General features: G+C 42.0%; 1 protein-coding gene across 7 annotated transcripts in view; it reads right to left on the reverse strand.

The window, feature by feature from the left end:
• The window catches only part of LPP (LIM domain containing preferred translocation partner in lipoma), a 745,809-nt gene that overhangs the window by 210,382 nt on the left and 517,096 nt on the right, over window positions 1-18,331 (reverse strand). The window lies entirely within an intron of this gene.

An 18,331-nucleotide genomic window follows, 5' to 3' on the forward strand; every position in this document is an offset into this window, starting at 1 on the left:
CTTTAAAATGTGCTATTGCTTCTGCTTGAAGGGAACATAAAAATTAGGACAGCCTCTCACTTCCAACTTGTAGATTCAAGAAACCTGGAACATTTTTGAGGACATTAAAAAGATTAGAAGTAAAACTGGGAAACAAATGCAAACTTCTCTTTAAACAAGTGGAGCAGTCCCTTTAATAAAATAATAAAGACAATAATAAAGAAGGCTGAGCACTGAATAATTGATGCTTTTGAACTGTGGTGCTGGAAAGACTCTTGAGAGTTCTTTGGACAGCAAGGAGATCAAACCACTGAATCCTAAAGGAAATCAACCCTGAACATTCATTGGCAGGACTGATGCTGAAGTTGAAACACCAGTACTCTGGCCACCTGATGCAAAGAGCCTACTCATTGGAAAAGACCCTGATGCTGGGAAAGATTGAGGGCAGGAGGAGAAGGGAATGACACAGGATGAGATGGTTGGATGGCATCACCAACTCGATGGATGTGAGTTTGAGCAAGCTCCAGGAGATGGTGAAAGACAGGAAAGCCTGGTGTGCTATAGTCCATGGGGTTCCAAAGAGTGGGACATGACTGACTGAACAACAACAAAGTCCCTTTAAAGCCACAGATTTATCACTTTGAAGGGTACATCATACCTGCATTACTATGGCAAACTCTTAGGCTTATAAGTTTAGGTTTACCAAATTTTAACTTCCAAACAGAAAGCCTGACCCATGGCAAACAACAGGCAGGCAGATGGAGGCTGAGATGTCGAGCACAGATACTGAATTCAGAGGCCACAGGACTTAGGATTTCAGCCCTAGATCTGCTACATACTAGTCACATGGCCTAGCCTATGTCATGCAATCTCTCAAGACCTTCTTCTGGACCAGATGGGTTCTATTATAGTTCCCATGTAGATTTGAAGATAACTACCCTTGGAAGCATGATATAAATCTTTAAGAGTTTGGCAAATGTAAATATTGACAATATATTGAATAGAAAACATGGTCTATGACAGAATAGGTTTACCTTGGGATCAGTCAGGAAAGAGACACAGTGATTTCACAGGTCAGAGAAACATATCAATCTTAAGAATCCCATCCTGAATTTTCTAAGCTCACTCAGCTAAAAAATGAACTCAGATCTCCTGATATACCAGCATGTGTTAACCAGACCAAAAAATACTTCTTTCTCACGGTTTCTCCGATGTCACAACAAATATCTTACAAACACATAGCACCAGGAGCTTTATGACTTTGGATGAGTCAGTTTACTTCTGTGGGTCTCAATCTCCCTGGTGACTGAATGGATAGAAGTATTGAAATTCCTACCCTGTGGACCTCAGAGAGATTTCATTAGGAATGAGTGAGATCATGAATTGAGAAAATGTTCTGAAAACAACAAAAATGTCAAACAGAGGCCAGGGACAGCCAACACCACTTCTTTAAGCCACTGTGAGAAGGACTCACTTGCAAATACAATTATAAGCACAGACAACTCAACTTCTCCTGCCAAGAAGATTTGTTGCCTTTGATGAAGTGATAGCATTTTGGCCAGAGAGAAAATTTCGTCATTTTCCTTTGACCTTGGTTCTGACTTTTGCAAGATGCATGCCTGGGATTCAGGGATTGAGGATCCAGAAAGCAACACAGATCCTGACTAGTTCAGAGTCTGAGTAAGAAACTTGATCACTAAGCAAGCAGAGAAGGGATCTGCCAGTTTCCCAGTTTCCCAGGCTGAAATCTCCCCAACCCTCAGGGACCAGAGTACACAAGCCTTCCCACCAGCCAGACAGCAGAAGTCTACTTCCTGAATGCCTACCACATGCCAGGCACTGTGATACAGAAAGAAACAGATTACAAAGCTCCTGCCATGTCAAATGCATCCTATCGTCTCTTTTAATTTCTCCACATCCTCAGTGAGGCAGGCAATAAGAGCCCTGATTTACATATCAGTGAACTGAGGTGCATAGAGTAAAAATAACAGAGCTGCAATCCAGGTTTAATTCTGAAACTTGCACTTTTTTTTTTTTTTCAGTTGAACAAAAGTGCCTGCCCTCCAGGAGCTCTCAATCTAGTGGGAAAGTCAGAAAGGCAACTCAATAGACTGTGAGCTCCTTGAAGGCAAGGACCATTTTTTATCTTTCTTGTACCTTCAGAGCCAATAGTGGTATCTGCCATGCAGAAGGTGCTTAATTAGTGTCTGCTGAATGGCTAAACCATAATCGGATGTTTTCTCTCTTAAGATACAAATCTAATTATACTATTCCTCTGTTCTCGCACACCTCTGCTGGCTGCTCTCTACTAACCTCTGAGAATTACTTTACGAAGTTCTTTGCAGTCCTGTCTTCATAGCCTCAACTTCCAAGATTCATTCCCTTGCACATGGCCTGTGCACCATTTTCCTAACCTCCAACCACCTGAGCACATAGGTGGGATTCAAAAAATGTTTACTGAATGAACACATAAATACGAGAAGGGGAGGATCAGTGCTATCTATGTAGAAGCCCTGAGTATAATAATGTTTTATGAACACTATGGTGAGATTTATCTATTAGGACACTTCATAGAAGACAGTTGATTTGGGACATCTAACTCTAAAATCTCAAAGGCTAGATGACATTGCATAGGAAAAATTCAGTCCTTTTTTTTTTTTTTTTAACTATTAATTAGACAAGTGACATCAGAACAAGACATTTTTCTTTAAATCAGAATATGAGCTGTGCCAAATTCAATCTTCTCCTAAAGGATATGGGTGCAGGCCAAAAGCCCATCATATACATTATTGTTTTTCTTCTCCTAAGTACTTAAGGAAAATTAAGTCTCATTTGGCATGCAGAGGCTTTCAGCAAGGTCATGGTTCTTCTGCAGTGATGCCCGGGGCAGTTAAGGTGAGAACTATGTTTTCAAAAAGAAGAAACTTCAACCATGTTTGAAAATAAGACACTTGGTTAGCCAGGATGGCAAGGGAAGAGTCCAGGCTTTGGTCAAGAAGACAGAAAAAGTCAGTAAGAAAGTTGGAGATGCTTGTAAGTTAGCCCTTCCATCCTTGAACCCTGTATTGAGTAGATGATCATGGTGCACTGACCAAGAGACAACAGATCTGCTACCACAGGGCTGCAGGATGTCAGACATCATTCAAGCTTGCTCATCTCTAAAACGTGGCAGCTGGAACCAAACGAGATGATTTCCCATAATTTGGAAACTAGAAATGAGAAAGGATGGAGAAAAGAGATAAGCTGCAACCAAGCATATAAACCCAAAGACTCATAAGAAAGCCACAGAATTCCTTTATTATTTTGACAGCAAGCAAAGCTAAGAAAACTGTCCTTTCAGAGAGCCTGACACTGAGGTACTCACATTAGTACATGTATTTCACCTCTGCATGTATATACCAGGGGCCTTTGCTGGTCCCCTAGTTAGAGTCTTAAGGCCCCTGCCTAATGTCTCTTGGAAGGTTAGAAGCAACTTTCACCTCCTTGATGCTGGCATCCCCCTACCCGCACTGTTTCTGTACTGCCTGAACATGTGGCCTTGAGATAAGAGACGCAGCAGAAGCAAAGCGCTTAGTGAGCCTGTCTCACCCTGATTCTTCCCCTGCTTGCCTTCAGAGCATTTTATCTCCTCCCTCGGCTCCCCCATCCTCTAACTTATGGGTTCTGAATCCTGGCTGCCCATCAGAATCACTAGGAGAGCTTAAGAAAAACATTAACGCCCACTCCTCACCCAAGAACAATGAAATCAGTATCTTGGTGTGGTTTAAAGTCTTCTCAGATAATTCTGACCAGCACATGGGAATGAGAATGTTAAACACTGGATGTCAAACACCAAGTTTAACTTCTCTTTTCTACTGTCTGGCATTCCTCCTGGGAATTGTCTATCCCTCTGGCATCCATGGTGGCGCTAGCTTCCCAGGTGGCACTAGTGGTAAAGAATCCACCTGCCAATGTAGGAGACTCAGGAGATGTGGGTTCGATCCCTGGGTCAGGAAGATTCCCTAGTGGAGGAAATGGCAACCCACTCCAGTATTCTTGCCTAGAGAATCCCATGACAGAGGAGGCTGGTGGGCTACAGTCCATAGGGTTGCAAAGAGTCAGACATGACTGAAGTGATTTAGCATGCATGCATGCATGCATCAGAGCCACTGATCAGGGTAAAAGTTGCAAAAATGGCTATGGGGAAAAGAAGGAGTTATCTTAGTCTAAAGGAGTCTAGAACTTTCTATACCTTCCCCTTATCATCATAGCCTTTGGTATAGGATGATGGCTACATAAAATAAAACCATCCAGAGAAAGAGCTGGTACTTTGACTGGTATGACTCATCCTCAAAGCTTCATGTTGTTATTTATTAGACACTTAGAGTGCACAGGAACTGGGCTAAGAATTTTATACAGATTAATGCGTTTAATCCAAAATCCTCTGTGAGGTAAGTACAGTTAGTATTTACAGATATGGAAACTGAGGCTCAGTGAGGTGAATGAAGCATGACACACTCTGGCCCAGGGCTGCCTGCCTTCGACACCTGTAATTATATAAGTTAGGCTATGGTGTTACTCTGACTTTATCACTGTCTTCACAAAGATGGAGGGAAAATGAAGCTTTCAGTATGGGAATGTTTGACTCCAAGTGTAAGAAGTCATCCTTTGGACCTGACTTTGTGCCTAATAATACCCCTGACACTGGCCTAAATAGTAGCCAAACTGAGCGAAGAAAAGGAAGGTGGTGGTTGGTAGAGGAAAGAGAATCTTTAGAGGAAAATCAGTTGGTGAAGTAAAAAAATTAAGCATAGGTGATAAACTCAGCATGGCAGCTGAACTCAGTGCAGGCTGTGATATCAAATGTTTTTCCAAGATTTTAAGCAGCATCTGAAAAAGTGAGCTGTCCAAATCCCAGGCAGCAGGTTCGTCTTGCAGCTGATCAAACCAGCACTGCGGAGAAGGAAGAGGAGCTGCAGCTGTGTGAGAGCCACAGGAACTGATGCCCAGGAGGGCAAATATGCTTTCCTAGGCACTTGGCCCTGTCACAGGGCGCCCCCTTCAGGGTGCTCTTTGCTCCTGTCTAGCCTTCTCTTGGAAATTAAACCCTACCCAGGAAGAGGTGTGTGTGCATGCTCAGTTGTGTCCAACTCTTGGCTCCAATGGGCCATGCATTGAACTAAAGCAAGTGGGTTGAATTTGTGATGCTTCCTTCACCAGTAGAGAGGTGAATACCTCTTAGGGAAGTGGTCCAGCTTACTTAATCGGGTTTCTGCATCTGAGGGTTCCCCGTCTCAGGATGGCAGGAGTGAGCAGTTAGCTTCAAGCCTCAAGCAAAGCGTGGAAGTAGACACAGGCATGGTCTGGTTGCCATGCTGGTCTTATACCTATAATCGCTGAATGGCCCCACACAGACAAATGAAGCTACTTTTCTTTCAGCAAGACCACAGAGGCCGTTTTCCTCTTCAAGCTCACCACCCATATTTTTATCCACTGCTGTGAATGCCAAGAGCCAGATCATCCCAAACATTCTCTGAAGGGTCAGTGCCACTAGTCTTAACACCGTAATTCAGATGGCTCATTCCTTGATCCTGAACCCAAAGCAATTTCTTCTTCCTCTCAGATCTCAAAGCAGAGGACAGTGTTTATGAGCACACAACAGGAATCCACTGCCTGGACCCAGTGCTATTGGCTGTGTGACTTTGAGCAGATGACTTACCCTCTCTGTGCATCGATGCAAAAGGGAGATAATCACAGCATTCATATTTTCCAAAGGGCTATTCTGAGGATGACATGAGTTAATAAAGTACACAGAACAGTGCTTGACATACCATAAGTACAATATAAGTACTTGGTAAGTGAATAAGTATCTTTTCTGGGGCGCCAATTATTGTCTAGCCAGTTGGGTAGTTATATGCTTTTAGCACATTATGGTAACTCTTACGTGTTTGTTTCATTAATAGTGTCCATCCTTGCTAGCATGGACCCAACACCCGACTCAGAGAAGGCAGACAGCAAATGTTCATCAAATTGAATTGTGTTGAACTATTGAATATCAAGGCCACATTCCTATGATTCTGCAAACTGAACAGGAAAAAAAATGAGGCTTTGGCTAAGTTTGGGTACCTCTGTTAGCCTATGGCATGTTCTCAACAGCACATAGAGAAAATTAGTAAAAAGGAAATTTTGTTTTCTTTCAGTGTTGTATAATTTTGGTCTCATATTAACATGCCTTGGGGAATAAAATATGTATTTACATAAAATTTCTGGTAATGGCATCTTGAAAAGTAATTACATGAAACAACAGATTCTATCTGCTGAGGGCTCTGTTTCTAACATGAGGTGTGTGATGATGTTCTGGAATACGACCTGGACAGCTGCTCCCCACAGTCTGTCCTTGAACCACGAAGGAGAATTAAGCTCATCTATGACTTCAGGAATCCAGAACCATCTTAGAAATATGCAAGACCTTGGTGGGTATTAGGCCCACTGACATAACTCCCTGGGTAAGGTGAACATAGGTGTTCCATAAATATGAAGTCACATTTCTTCTCCTTCTCTGCCACCTTTAGTTCCCCAAAGAATTTGGAGAGAATTTAATCAGAGAACCTGGAGGAGGTTTTAGAAATTGTCTAGGTTACTGGTTTTCAACCTGTTGCCTTTAAAAGCCTGATGCGCCCATGTTGATTTCATGATACACATTGACTTTAGATTTTCAAAATCCTAAAGCATACAAGCATGTACCTGGGGTTATATTTTTTATTGATAGATTATCAACTCAGTGCAGTGACATTGGTTAGGTCACTCTACCCAGTCCTGGCTGGTCAATGTATATGTGCAACTGGCAAAGAATGCGTATTTCCTTAATAAATGCAGCTTGTTTGGCAGAATCTTCAGCACAAGGGGGTCCTAATTCCTAAAGTAAAACGAGGTTCATGTGGTAATGAAAGGGGGAGGGGTTAGTGGCTCAGATGGTAAAGAATCTGCCTGCAATGAAGAAGACCAGGGTTTGATCCCTGGATCGGGAAGATCCCCTAGGAAAGGGAATGGAAACCTACACCAATATTCTTGTCTAGAGAATCCCATGAATGAAGGAGTCTGGCGGGCTATAGTCCATGAGGTCACAAAGAGTCGGCCTGCTGGGCTACAGTCCACAGGGTTGCAAAGAGTGGCAATGAAAAGATCTAGCCTGAGATTAAAGTGACACAAAAACTTAGGTTTCCTGACTTAAAGTCTAGTGTTTCTTTAACTACAACATAGCTGACACTTTTGACTGGACGGATGATCCTTGCAGGGATGTTATTGTGCCTATATCCATATTTTATGTGTAATGTCTTTGCATCTATAAAATAAGATTTCTTGACCCTCCTGCCATTCACTTACACTGGCTTCCTTATTATCGTAGTCTATAAGCACACAGAAACACAAACTGCCCTCCCTCAACCATGATTTCCTAACCGACCATTTATTTTCATAAAACTTATTTTAAAGAAATTTCAAGGGGTTTTCCCTCATTTGGGGCTTTGTGACTTTCCTGTCAGATTGGGAAATAATCAGAGTGCACAATCAAACCCAAGCGGGCAAGGCAGATGGACAAAAAACAGCAGTTTGACAAGCTGTTTCCCTAGGAAACCAGGCAAAAAAGCAGGATTTTGACCAAATATAGAACCGACAGTCAGAATGTGGAAATAGAAACTTTAAGTTGTGGACGGGTGGGAAACCCCGACAGTCCATCTCTGCAAACCACATACAGGAGGCAAAATCAAAGGAGAAGCGGGTTTCAATGGGTGAATCCAGTAAGCTTAGAGGACAGGCACTTCCACAGTGATAATTCCAGGAAGAGAAGCTCACATGGGTTTCCACTGAGTCTCCTGAGTCATTGATGAGAAAGGAAAAGGGAAAGAAATGAGTCCTGCACTACACTGAGCAACCCCAAGTTCATGGACAACAGCCTGACTCATGGTCTAACGGAGAGTCAGACTCGTGAACGTGTAGGCATCCGTCTCGGCATCCGTCTCACCCCATGATGATCTGTCTGAGTAAAGAAGAAAAGAGGCCTGAGGAGTTCATGGCCTGCTCACTGCACTGCCACAGCGTCCGTGACTTCAAATCTCCTTTGTACAGTTTTTACTGACTCATCTCTCCCCTTGTGGGCTTCGGATATAAGCGAATGCTTGTTTTCTCTTGCACTTTAATGTAGGAGCCTGTATCACTGTCTGCCTTATTCCCCTTTGTAGTCATCCTGTTTTAAGATAAAAGCAAAGCAGAGTGGTGCCTGAGAATAGAAAGTGACTGTTGCTACACCTCAATTTGCTGCTGAGTGTCTCCAAGTCCTTCCACGCATTAGGGCTTTAAGGGGTATCCTCTCCTGATTGATGTGTAGGTTTCCAATCTGCTGCAGGGGGAGACAGCATGGGATACCTGGCTTCTGTTTCAGCAAAAAATGATATTTAGTTTGGATTTCATGGTGATTATTGACATCCCTGGACACTTAGTACAACTCAGTAATCTGCATGGATGTTTACTGCGTTTGCCATAGCGAACTTCCCTCATGGCTCAGTGGTAAAGAATCCATCTGCCAATGCAGGAGACACAGGTTCAATCCCTGGGTTGGAAAGATCCCCTGGAGAAGGAAGCGGCAACCCATGTCAGTAATCTTGCCAGGGAAATCTCATGGACAGAGGACCCTTGAGGGCCATAGGACCATGGGACTGTAGAAAGAGATGGGCACAACTTAGCAACTAAGAAAAACAACAAAAGAAAATTACTGTGTTTGCCAAAGTGAGTTACAATTAGAGTGAATATAAACTTTTGACAACAATAGCCCAGCCTAGTCCTACTCTAGAAATGCATGTTGTTCCACTTCCTTCAAGCCCTTTGTGCTGCCAAAGGGGCCACGACAAACCCTGCTACCTGTCACTTGACCTTGGCCTCACCAAGCCATAGCCTTGACAGGCACTGGGGATGGTCAAGGCAGGGAAGGCCTGCGAGAGGAATTAATAAGGGACTGGAAAAGTACAAGCTGAGAGCTATTGTATGTGTGTGTGTGAGCCTGCACACTGACACATATGCTAATAAAGGAAAGAGGATGGAAAAGAAAGACTATTCCTCCTAAAAAAATCACACAATCTGTGTTATCATTGGATTGAAAAGTCAGTAATTTCTTGTGTACGCATCATGCATTTAAATTTGGAAACAATTTTTCCTTGTGTGACTTTTTTTGCTTTGCTACTAATATAGCAAATTCCCAGAAGACAGACAGAAAAGGAAATGGAAATAGAAAATCTGAGTTCAAGTCTTGGTTTTTCCCGTGACTAGCTGTATGACCTTGTGTGTACTCAAGGCCTTAGTTTTGGTATCTGCAAAAACATGAAGACAAGCATGATGTAGCATTTATCTCACAAGGTTATGGTGACCAAAGAGGTAATATTTGCATTCATTCATCTAACAAACATTTAATGAGCTTCCCCTTTGTCAGGTACTGTTCAAGGAGCTGGGGTTACAGTCATGAAGTCAAGAAAGCCCCTGCCCTCAGCAAGCTTTTGTTTTCATGTGCACATAATGCACATTTGTGTGTGTGTGTGTGTGTGTGTGTGTGTGTAAGAGAGAGTGAGAGAGGAGCAAGATACATACACATTAAAAAGACACACATGCAGATAGACACTAGACACCCATGCACACAATATCAGGACAGTGATGAATGTTAGGGAAATACATGTACAAAACTGTACGTGCTAAAATGCATACAAGTCAAAGGTATTATTTGTCATATTATAGTACAGCCCTGGAAAAGACCCTGATGCTGGGGAAGACTGAAGGCAGAAGCAGAACGGGACAGCAGAGGATGAGATGGTTGGATGGCATCGCTGACTTGATGGACATGAGTTTGAGCAAGCTCTGGGAATTGGTGATGGACAGGGAAGCCTGGCATGCTGCAGTCCATGGGTCACAGAGTTCGACATAACTGAGCGACTGAACTGAACTGACTGAATATGACCCTAGATACAAATTTTCTGTAGTTGCTCCTTTCATCTTTCCCACCTTCTCTCCTTTTCTCCCTTCTTTCCACAAATATTGGTGAAAAGCACACTCTGAGAATTTCATTGAGGTGCAGGTTCCTAAGGGAAGCAGATAAATTAGAAGCAGCACTTGCCCACAGGAGGGCTTTTCTGGTGGCTCAGATGGTAAAGAATCTGCCTGCAGTGAGGGAGACCTGAGTTCGATCCCTGGGTTGGGAAGACCCCCTGGAGAAAGGCATGGCAACCCACTCCAGTATTCTTGTCTGGAGAATCCCCATGGGCAGAGGAGCCTGGCAGGCTACAGTCTGCGGGGTCACAAAGAGCTGGACACCACTGGGCAACCAAGCACACACCTGCCCATTGGAAGCTTGCAGATGTCATAAAAATAAGGCATTAGAGAAATTACTTTCATCCTAGGTACATCAGGATCAAAGTCATCTCAGAGAAGAGTAGGTCTAAGCCCGTGGAGATTTCCCACAGAGAGATTCTTTCCACCCGGAGGGCAAATAGCTCAGGAAGCACCTCTTGGAGGTGAGCAGGAGGCAGAGTTTGGGGTGAGGAGGGGTGTCCCAGGCAGAAAGGAAGGAGGGAGCAATTGGAGTGTGTCCTAAACATGGACTTGTGACACTGGCTGGCTCCCAGGACCTAAAAGGGAAATGAACTTGGGAAGATGCCGTGGGGATCCATTAGCCCCCAACTGTGGAGAGTCAGCCTACTTTATATTCTTAGCTCTATTTTCTCTGTAACAGGAAGTCCTGACTTCTGCTGGGAAACTAAGTTCTCCAGCTTCCAAGTTCTGGTCTTAACCAGAGTGAAACAAGATCTATGTTTCACAATGAGATTTTCCTAATTTTGAAGTCTGGGTAACTATTACACAGGCTCCTTTTCAGTAACAATGACACAGTGATACTTTCAGAGATGACTTCTAAATAAAATGATAAGTACAGACCCTCTATTGGGTCTGTATGTCTACTTAACTTCCTAAAGATAGACTTTCAGGAAAGCTGAGGCCTTTCCTATAAATTGAAGCAAATGATTCCTTTTTTCTTGTTGCTGTTTGGTCTGGATGTATCACCCTCATTTTCTCCTGCTCATTTGGGGATAAGGCTGGGTAGTCGGGAAGCTTCTTCCATTACTGCAAGCATCTGTAATATGAAGTTAGAGAACTAAGTTATGTTTTTCTGGCCTGATTTCAAATACCCTTCTTATTATGAAGGGTGTGAACTGGAAATAAAGATGTCTTCCTTCATTTGAAAGACTGAGCATTCCTGCTTGATAGTCCAAATAAATAGATGAAAGCTGCCAACAGTATAAGGCTTCAAATCAGTTTGTTCTTAAAGCCACACAAGGAAACTGAGACAATCAGCTGTGATCCAATTTAGAAGCACTCCTCTAATTGTTGTGATTGAAGAACAAAATCAAAGCAGAGGGGAAGGAAGCACACAGTAAGAGTTTCCTATTTCCCTGAAAGATGGAAAAGAAAAAGATAATGATGATGATGAAGGAGGGGAGGAAAGAACAGCCTCAGCTCTGTGTTAGTAAAATAGTGATTTAAAAAGATGCCAGGATAGAATGATGGATGCTCCTCTGGGAACAATAAGCATTTAGTGCTTACTGGCTGATATTCACCAACAATTCTAATGACCATTTTGCTGCTGCTTCCTCATACCAGGAGAGATTAGAACCAATAAACATTAGAAGGTGGTGGGAAAGACTGTGAGAGGCAGGCAGTGACAGCAGAAATGGCAGCTGACAGCCCGAGGGGACAGGAGAGACAGATTCCTGCATTCCAGCAGAATGCAATAATAGATGGTCATAGCGATGACCTTGAGTCATCAAGAGGTTTCAAATGCTTAGAAGGGCCCTCTATGGAAGGAGAGGAATATGAAATGTATTTGAACAAGGTTTTCAAAATAAGCCATTTCAATTGTTCACCATTATTATTATTATTATTACTTTTGTTTCTGTTAGAAGAGAAAGTCAAGTGTAAAGTACAAAGTGGTAACACAGAGCATAAGTGCACAGAAATTCACCAATTCCTCACTGAGGCCAAATATTTCTCTCTCACACACACAACACTATTCAAAATCTTGACAAACTAAAGCAAGATTATCACAAAGACTAAAATGCACATTTTCTTGGCTACAGTGCACACCATAATAGCCATGAATTTAAAAACAGGTGAGAGGAAACAATCTTAAAGAAAGTGGCTGCTAATGTATTCCTGATAGTAAAAAGAAAAAAAAAAAACTTGCCCATAGATTTTCATGATTTACAACCACTCCTGTGCTGTTATCCGCAGGTTTTCTAACCATCCTGTGAGGTGCATCTACCAAAGATCTCCACTCTACATCTAAGGAGCCACAGGTGTCTCAGGAGTTAGTAGTCGACCCGGGGTCACAGGCCAGTCAATGACTGGAGTTCAGGTCAGTGAGCCCTCCTCCCACATGCCTTCCCTCTGCCCAGCAAGACTCCTCCCTCAGTCAGGGGCCTCTCCACCAAACATACCCCAAAGCTCAGGCAGCTACTCGTGCAATGTGTTGTCTGTTCAATGCCAGCCACGCCCCAGATTTTCTCACTCAATCTTTTCAATCTCCCTGACCAATCTGTAAAGCAGATTACTAATTCCCATTCTTCACATGAGGAAGCAGTTCTCAGGTCAAGCTATATGCCAACATCAGCAGATTTATAATCTAACTGCACTCAACTTGAGCCTGGACTTCTTTTGCGCATCTTTTTCTTTCCTTCCACAAAACTCAGAATTTCACTTCCTTAATTATCTTGTTTCCTTGCAAAGGCAAGTTCTGGGCCTTGTATATCTGTATTCCTTCATCATATCTAACATGGTACATGAGACATAGCAGATGCACAGAACATATTAGCTAAATATATGTCTGTGCATAAAGGAAACAATATAAAGTTTAGAATCAGGATGACTAGGATTTTTATCTCTTCCCTGCTATTTTTGAGCTCTGTGTCCTTAGGAAAGTCTTCATAAGCCTCAGGAGTTTTCTGCTAACTAGTAATGCAGAACTCTATGACATATTCTGAACCCAGAAGAGAATACTTTCTTGGTTAAGTTACAGTCCAATTGATTTCCCATATTCTTTTGGGTTACCCATTCAGAATGTTTTAGAAATAGTTCAATAAAATGCTTAACCCATAAAATAAATCTGAGCTATATGTAGCTACACCAAATGAAATATCCCTCAAGGGAAGAAGAGAGTGGTTTGTCTTTTATTAACATTTAAGCATCCTTATCTGTTCATTCATATTCTTTTTCACTCATTCATTCAAAATGAGGTGGACTTCCCTGGTAGTCCAGTGATTAAGACCTGGGTTCAGTTCCTGGTTGGGGAACTAAGATTCCCACATGCCTCACAGTGTGGCCATAAATAAATAAAGAAAGAGAAAATAGATGATTTAAACATGCTATAAGGCAGCACTATGATGGAAATGGAGGCTCCAAGGAAGAGGGGCTTTGCTAATAGCGGAACAGAAACTAAAATGATGCGGCAAGTGTTATAAAGAAAGAAGTGTGAAGTCCTGTTTCTAGGAACTTTCCAAAGAGCTCTGCATCTTCCATTTGCTTAGTTGAATCAAGAAATGTTAGAGAGCCTATTTGAGGGCTTGGTAATTTCCCATGTAAGTCAGAAGAGGTGTGACCACACTGGGGCTACTCCAGGGCTACTACTTATTTCAGAGTATTAGGATCCTCTGTCATTTCCAAACTGCCAAGTTCCTGTCTTTCAGCAAACTGTAACCAGGGGTCACTCGGGCCCCAAGGCCAAAGAGGTGGCTTTGATATAGACACATTTTCTTTTGGACAGTTGGGTGCCGGCCTCACATCCCTAACATTCTTCAGGCTCAAGAATTACCATGTAAAATAATGGCTTCATTTTAAGGCTTCTATTCTTATGATTTTTAACTGAATTTCACTAGAATGCAGATGACAGAGGAGCTCAAGGAATGGTTTCCACACCCCATTTCCTGGCAGGAGAAGTTCTAATATACCACCTATGGCATAGCCACAGAAAGATTTAAAAAGCCACTCTCTGAGAAACTCACCTTCATATAATTCAACTGGATTCAGCAAGGATATATTGACGATTTTCAACCTTATCCAACTTCCTTATAACACAAACTCAGAAGGCATCTCCTTTGAAGAGATACCTGAAACTGAGGAACACATTTAAGACCAATACAAAGCCACAGATAAGCCAACTCTTAAATAAAATATACCTAATGAATATGAGGCTTCCCTGGTGGCTCAGACAGTAAAATGTCTGTCTGCAATGCTGGAGACCCGGGTTCAATCCCTGGGTAGGGAAGATCCCTTGGAGAAGGAAATGGCAACCCATTCCATTACTCTTGACTGGAAAATCCCATGGACAGAGGAGCCTGGTAGGCTACAGTCCATGGGGCTGCAAAGAGTCAGACACGACTGAGTGACTTGACTTTAATGAATATGAAGATGGAGCTACAAGCCACTTTCACTTAGTAACTATTTTGAAAAGACTGAAAGATGAAGAAAATGGTGGATTCTAAAAATAACATGACTGTTCCAACTATTATTGTATAACAATAAAAACGTAGTGGTGTGGAGCAGCATACATTTATTACCTCAGCTTCTGCGGGTTCTGAGTATCACGATGGCTTAGCTGGGTCCTCTGCTTCAAGGTCTCAAAGGCCACAAGCAAAGTGCCCCTTAGGGTTGTGGTCTTACTGTTAGGTTGGACTGGGGAAGGATCTGTTTTCAGGTTTACATGGTTGTCAGCAACATTTAGTTCCTAAAGGCTGCTGGACTGAAGGCTTCAGTTTATTTTAGCTACTGGCTGCCCTCAACTCCTTGCCACAAGACCCTCTCCCTATGGCAGCTTACAACATGGAGGCTTGTTTCTTCAAAACCACCAAGAGAGCCTCCTTGTAGGACAGATATTACAGTCTTATGAAGCATAACCCTGTACACGTAATCTGTACATGCCATCACCTATGCTCTATTCCACTGGTTAGAAACAAGTCAGGTCCTGATCACTCTCAAGGGCAGGGCCAAACACAAAAGCATGAACACCAGTAGGTGGGGATAATTGGGAGCTACCTTATCTGCCTGCATGACATTTCCTGCCTTCTGCATAAACATCTGTCTTGGAGGCTGCAATCATCTTAAACATGAGAGTGGGGTTTACATTTTCTAACTGAGAAGGAACTGTAGGTGTTGATGAAGATTTTGCCCTGTCTTGATTTGTCTGTTACAGAACACGCATTTTTTCCTCTGTTAAGCAAAAAGATGTGATAAAGGATAGAGAAAACATTTTTGTTGTTGTTTTTGTTTTACATCCTTTACAGTATAACCTCTGGACAGAGTTAGAAAACTCAAGGGTTTCTCTAAGACACATTTATTCTGTTTTGAAGTCCAGCCCTGAACTCAACCTCAGTGCTAATGGCCTGTCCTATACCCACTTCAAGTTACCTAAGAGGTGGGGAAACACAGAGTAGATGAGTGAAAACACTTAATTAAGAGTTGGTACAAACTGCCCTTGGGATAAAATGTACCTGTTTCAACAATTTAGTGTATTTTTTCAAAAAGTATAAGGCAAGATGTTATCTAGACTATCCCATGAGTAGACAAATATTCAAGGGTTGAAACCCACTAGCATATGTATAACTGCTACCTACCCTTTCTCTAACATGTTCCCTTTTCTAATGCTTTCTTCTCAAAAATATTATCTTTTTATCTAGTCTATCTCAAATTCTGAATTAGAGATGAGTAATCTTTCACCGCGAGTACTCTTTCTCTTTAATAGGGGGATTTCACTCATCAAAACTTAAAACTGGCTTCCAGTGTAAGAGGGAAGAACACACAAAACTTAAAACTGGTGTTTACTGTAAGAAAGTAAAACTGGTGTTTACTGTTTTCTTTACCGTAAGAAAGAGTATAGCAACAGAGACCTTAAAGTATAAACAGGGAAACCCAAACTTAAGAATTTTGAAAGCATGATTCCAGAATTTTTTTCTAATAACACAGTCAGCCTTTAACATCTTTGAGTAGAAAGAACACATCTCTTTTGATACATACTAAGTGGTTAATAGTTAATGGGCAGTTAAAGCACACTAAGAATTGTAAAATCAGTAAATGCTGGAGTTGAATTAGAACTTAGTGATCATTCAGCCTTGGAGAAGGCAATGGCACCCCACTCCAGTACTCTTGCCTGGAAAATTCCATGGACGGAGGAGCCTGGTCGGCTGCAGACCATGGGGTCGCGAAGAGTCAGACATGACTGAGCGACTTCACTTTCACTTTTCTTTTTCATGCATTGGAGAAGGAAATGGCAACCCACTCCAGTGTTCTTGCCTGGAGAATCCCAGGGATGGGGGAGCCTAGTGGGCTGCTGTCTATGGGGTCGCACAGAGTTGGACACGACTGAAGCAACTTAGCAGCAGCAGCAGCAGTTGTTAAGGCAGGATGCATGCTCTGGAATTATAAATTTTGAAATAATAAATATGTCAAAACCCCTGAAGGCTCCCTCTTGATTTTCTGTATGGTTTTCTATGAGGTGGAAACAGTGTGGACTTTGAAGTCAGAGATGGCAGACTGATAGCTCACCTTAGCCACCTATCCTTGGGTAAAATAATTAATATCCCCAGGCTTCAGATTCCACATTGCCAAGTAGAATCGTAACCCACAATTAGCAGGGTTACTATGAGGATTAAATGAGAAATTGTATAAGAAGAAGCCTAGCCCAATGTCTGTGGCAAACTAGGTATCCATTATATGTTAGTTTTCCTTCTTTATCTTCACTGAGTATATATTATTAAGCTAACTCATACCTTGGGCACAGCATTGTCAACAAAACCAAGTGGGGTTTACAACGGAAGAGTTTCCTAATCTAAATCATACTGTGGTATGCTAAAAAATGTAAGAGCATCACTGTGTATCCAAGACAGGATGGAAAAGAGTGGAAAGCCAAGTCATTTCTGCAATGAATGAAAAGTGAGAAGAAAGAAGAGAAAGAAATCAAGCATAAAATAGTAAAAATTTACCCAAAGTGCTCACAGAAGAGAGGCTGGGAAACAATGAAATGAAGAGAAGTGGGAAGAACGATTACTAGGAACTTAAAAGCTGGGAACTCCTTTGTGCCAAAATTAAGAGTTACAGAGTTTCCAACCACATTTTTGTAAACCTAGTGTCCCTGAATGTACTAAGTGAACACAGCCAAATATGATTGGCTTGGAATGGGGCAATTCAATAGGGAGGGCTGTAAGACTAATTCATTAAACCAAGAGCTCAATAATATATTCCAGAAAGTGGTGGTGTTTGTTATGACATGCTCGTGGTTATAATGGGTGGGGAATGTTCTTCCTTACACTCTACAGGAATGAGATGCAAATAACCCAAGGGCTATATTTCATCAGTCATCTCCTGGAGAGACTGACTCTTACTCAATCTTCTTTGATGGCAAAACAAAGAAGAGAAAAATAATTATTTTAAAAAAGAGAGAGAAAAAAGAAGAGGTGCTGATTTTCCTCAAGAGTTTGGGTGTTGGTCTTAACCATATTTTTCAGTCACTCTACCAATACACACTCCTACTCAGTTTCAGTAAGGCATGCTAAGTTCTCATTTCCTGCCCTCAGTGCAGAGAAGCAGCAATGTGGTCCATTTCTTTTATGTCAGGAGGGGCAGGAAAGTACAGATTCGAGAATTACAGCTTCAGGGAGAGCTAGGATAGTCAGGATTAGCTGGTTAAATTAAACAATTAAACCTTAGCTGATAAATGAATTCTGCCAAATGATCTCTCCCCTTTGTTGCTGTTGTTGTTGAGTTGCTCAGTCGTGTCCGACTCTTTGCAACCCCATGGACTATAGCATGTCAGGCTTCCCTGTCCTTCACTATCTCCTGACCTTGCTCAAACTCATGTCTTTGAGTCAGCGATGCCACCCAACCATCTTGCCTCTGTCGTCCTTTTATTTTCCTGCTTTCAGTCTTTCCCAGCATCAGGGCCTTTTCTAATAAGTTGGCTCTTCACATTTGGGACTAGTACAGTCAAGATCAGCAGGTTAAATCAACACTTAGCTGATAAATGAATTCTGCCAAATGATATCTCCTCTACGATGTCTTAAAAGCCCCAGAGAGAGAAAACATGAATCTAGTTATCATTGATATTATAGATCCTAATGTAAAATTGGAAAATGTCAGAGTGAAAGTGCCTTGTCTTTTAATTATAGACTATGCTATCAAATCTTTTAATAAATATTCAATATTTCTATAAATGTTGATAAAGGTGAACACATCTTTCTATTTCTTTGACACTATTTTATACTCGTTTGTCTTCACATGCAGGGCCCTCACTCATTCA

This window comes from Bos indicus x Bos taurus, chromosome 1 (assembly GCF_003369695.1).
Source record: "Bos indicus x Bos taurus breed Angus x Brahman F1 hybrid chromosome 1, Bos_hybrid_MaternalHap_v2.0, whole genome shotgun sequence".
NCBI lineage: Eukaryota > Metazoa > Chordata > Mammalia > Artiodactyla > Bovidae > Bos > Bos indicus x Bos taurus.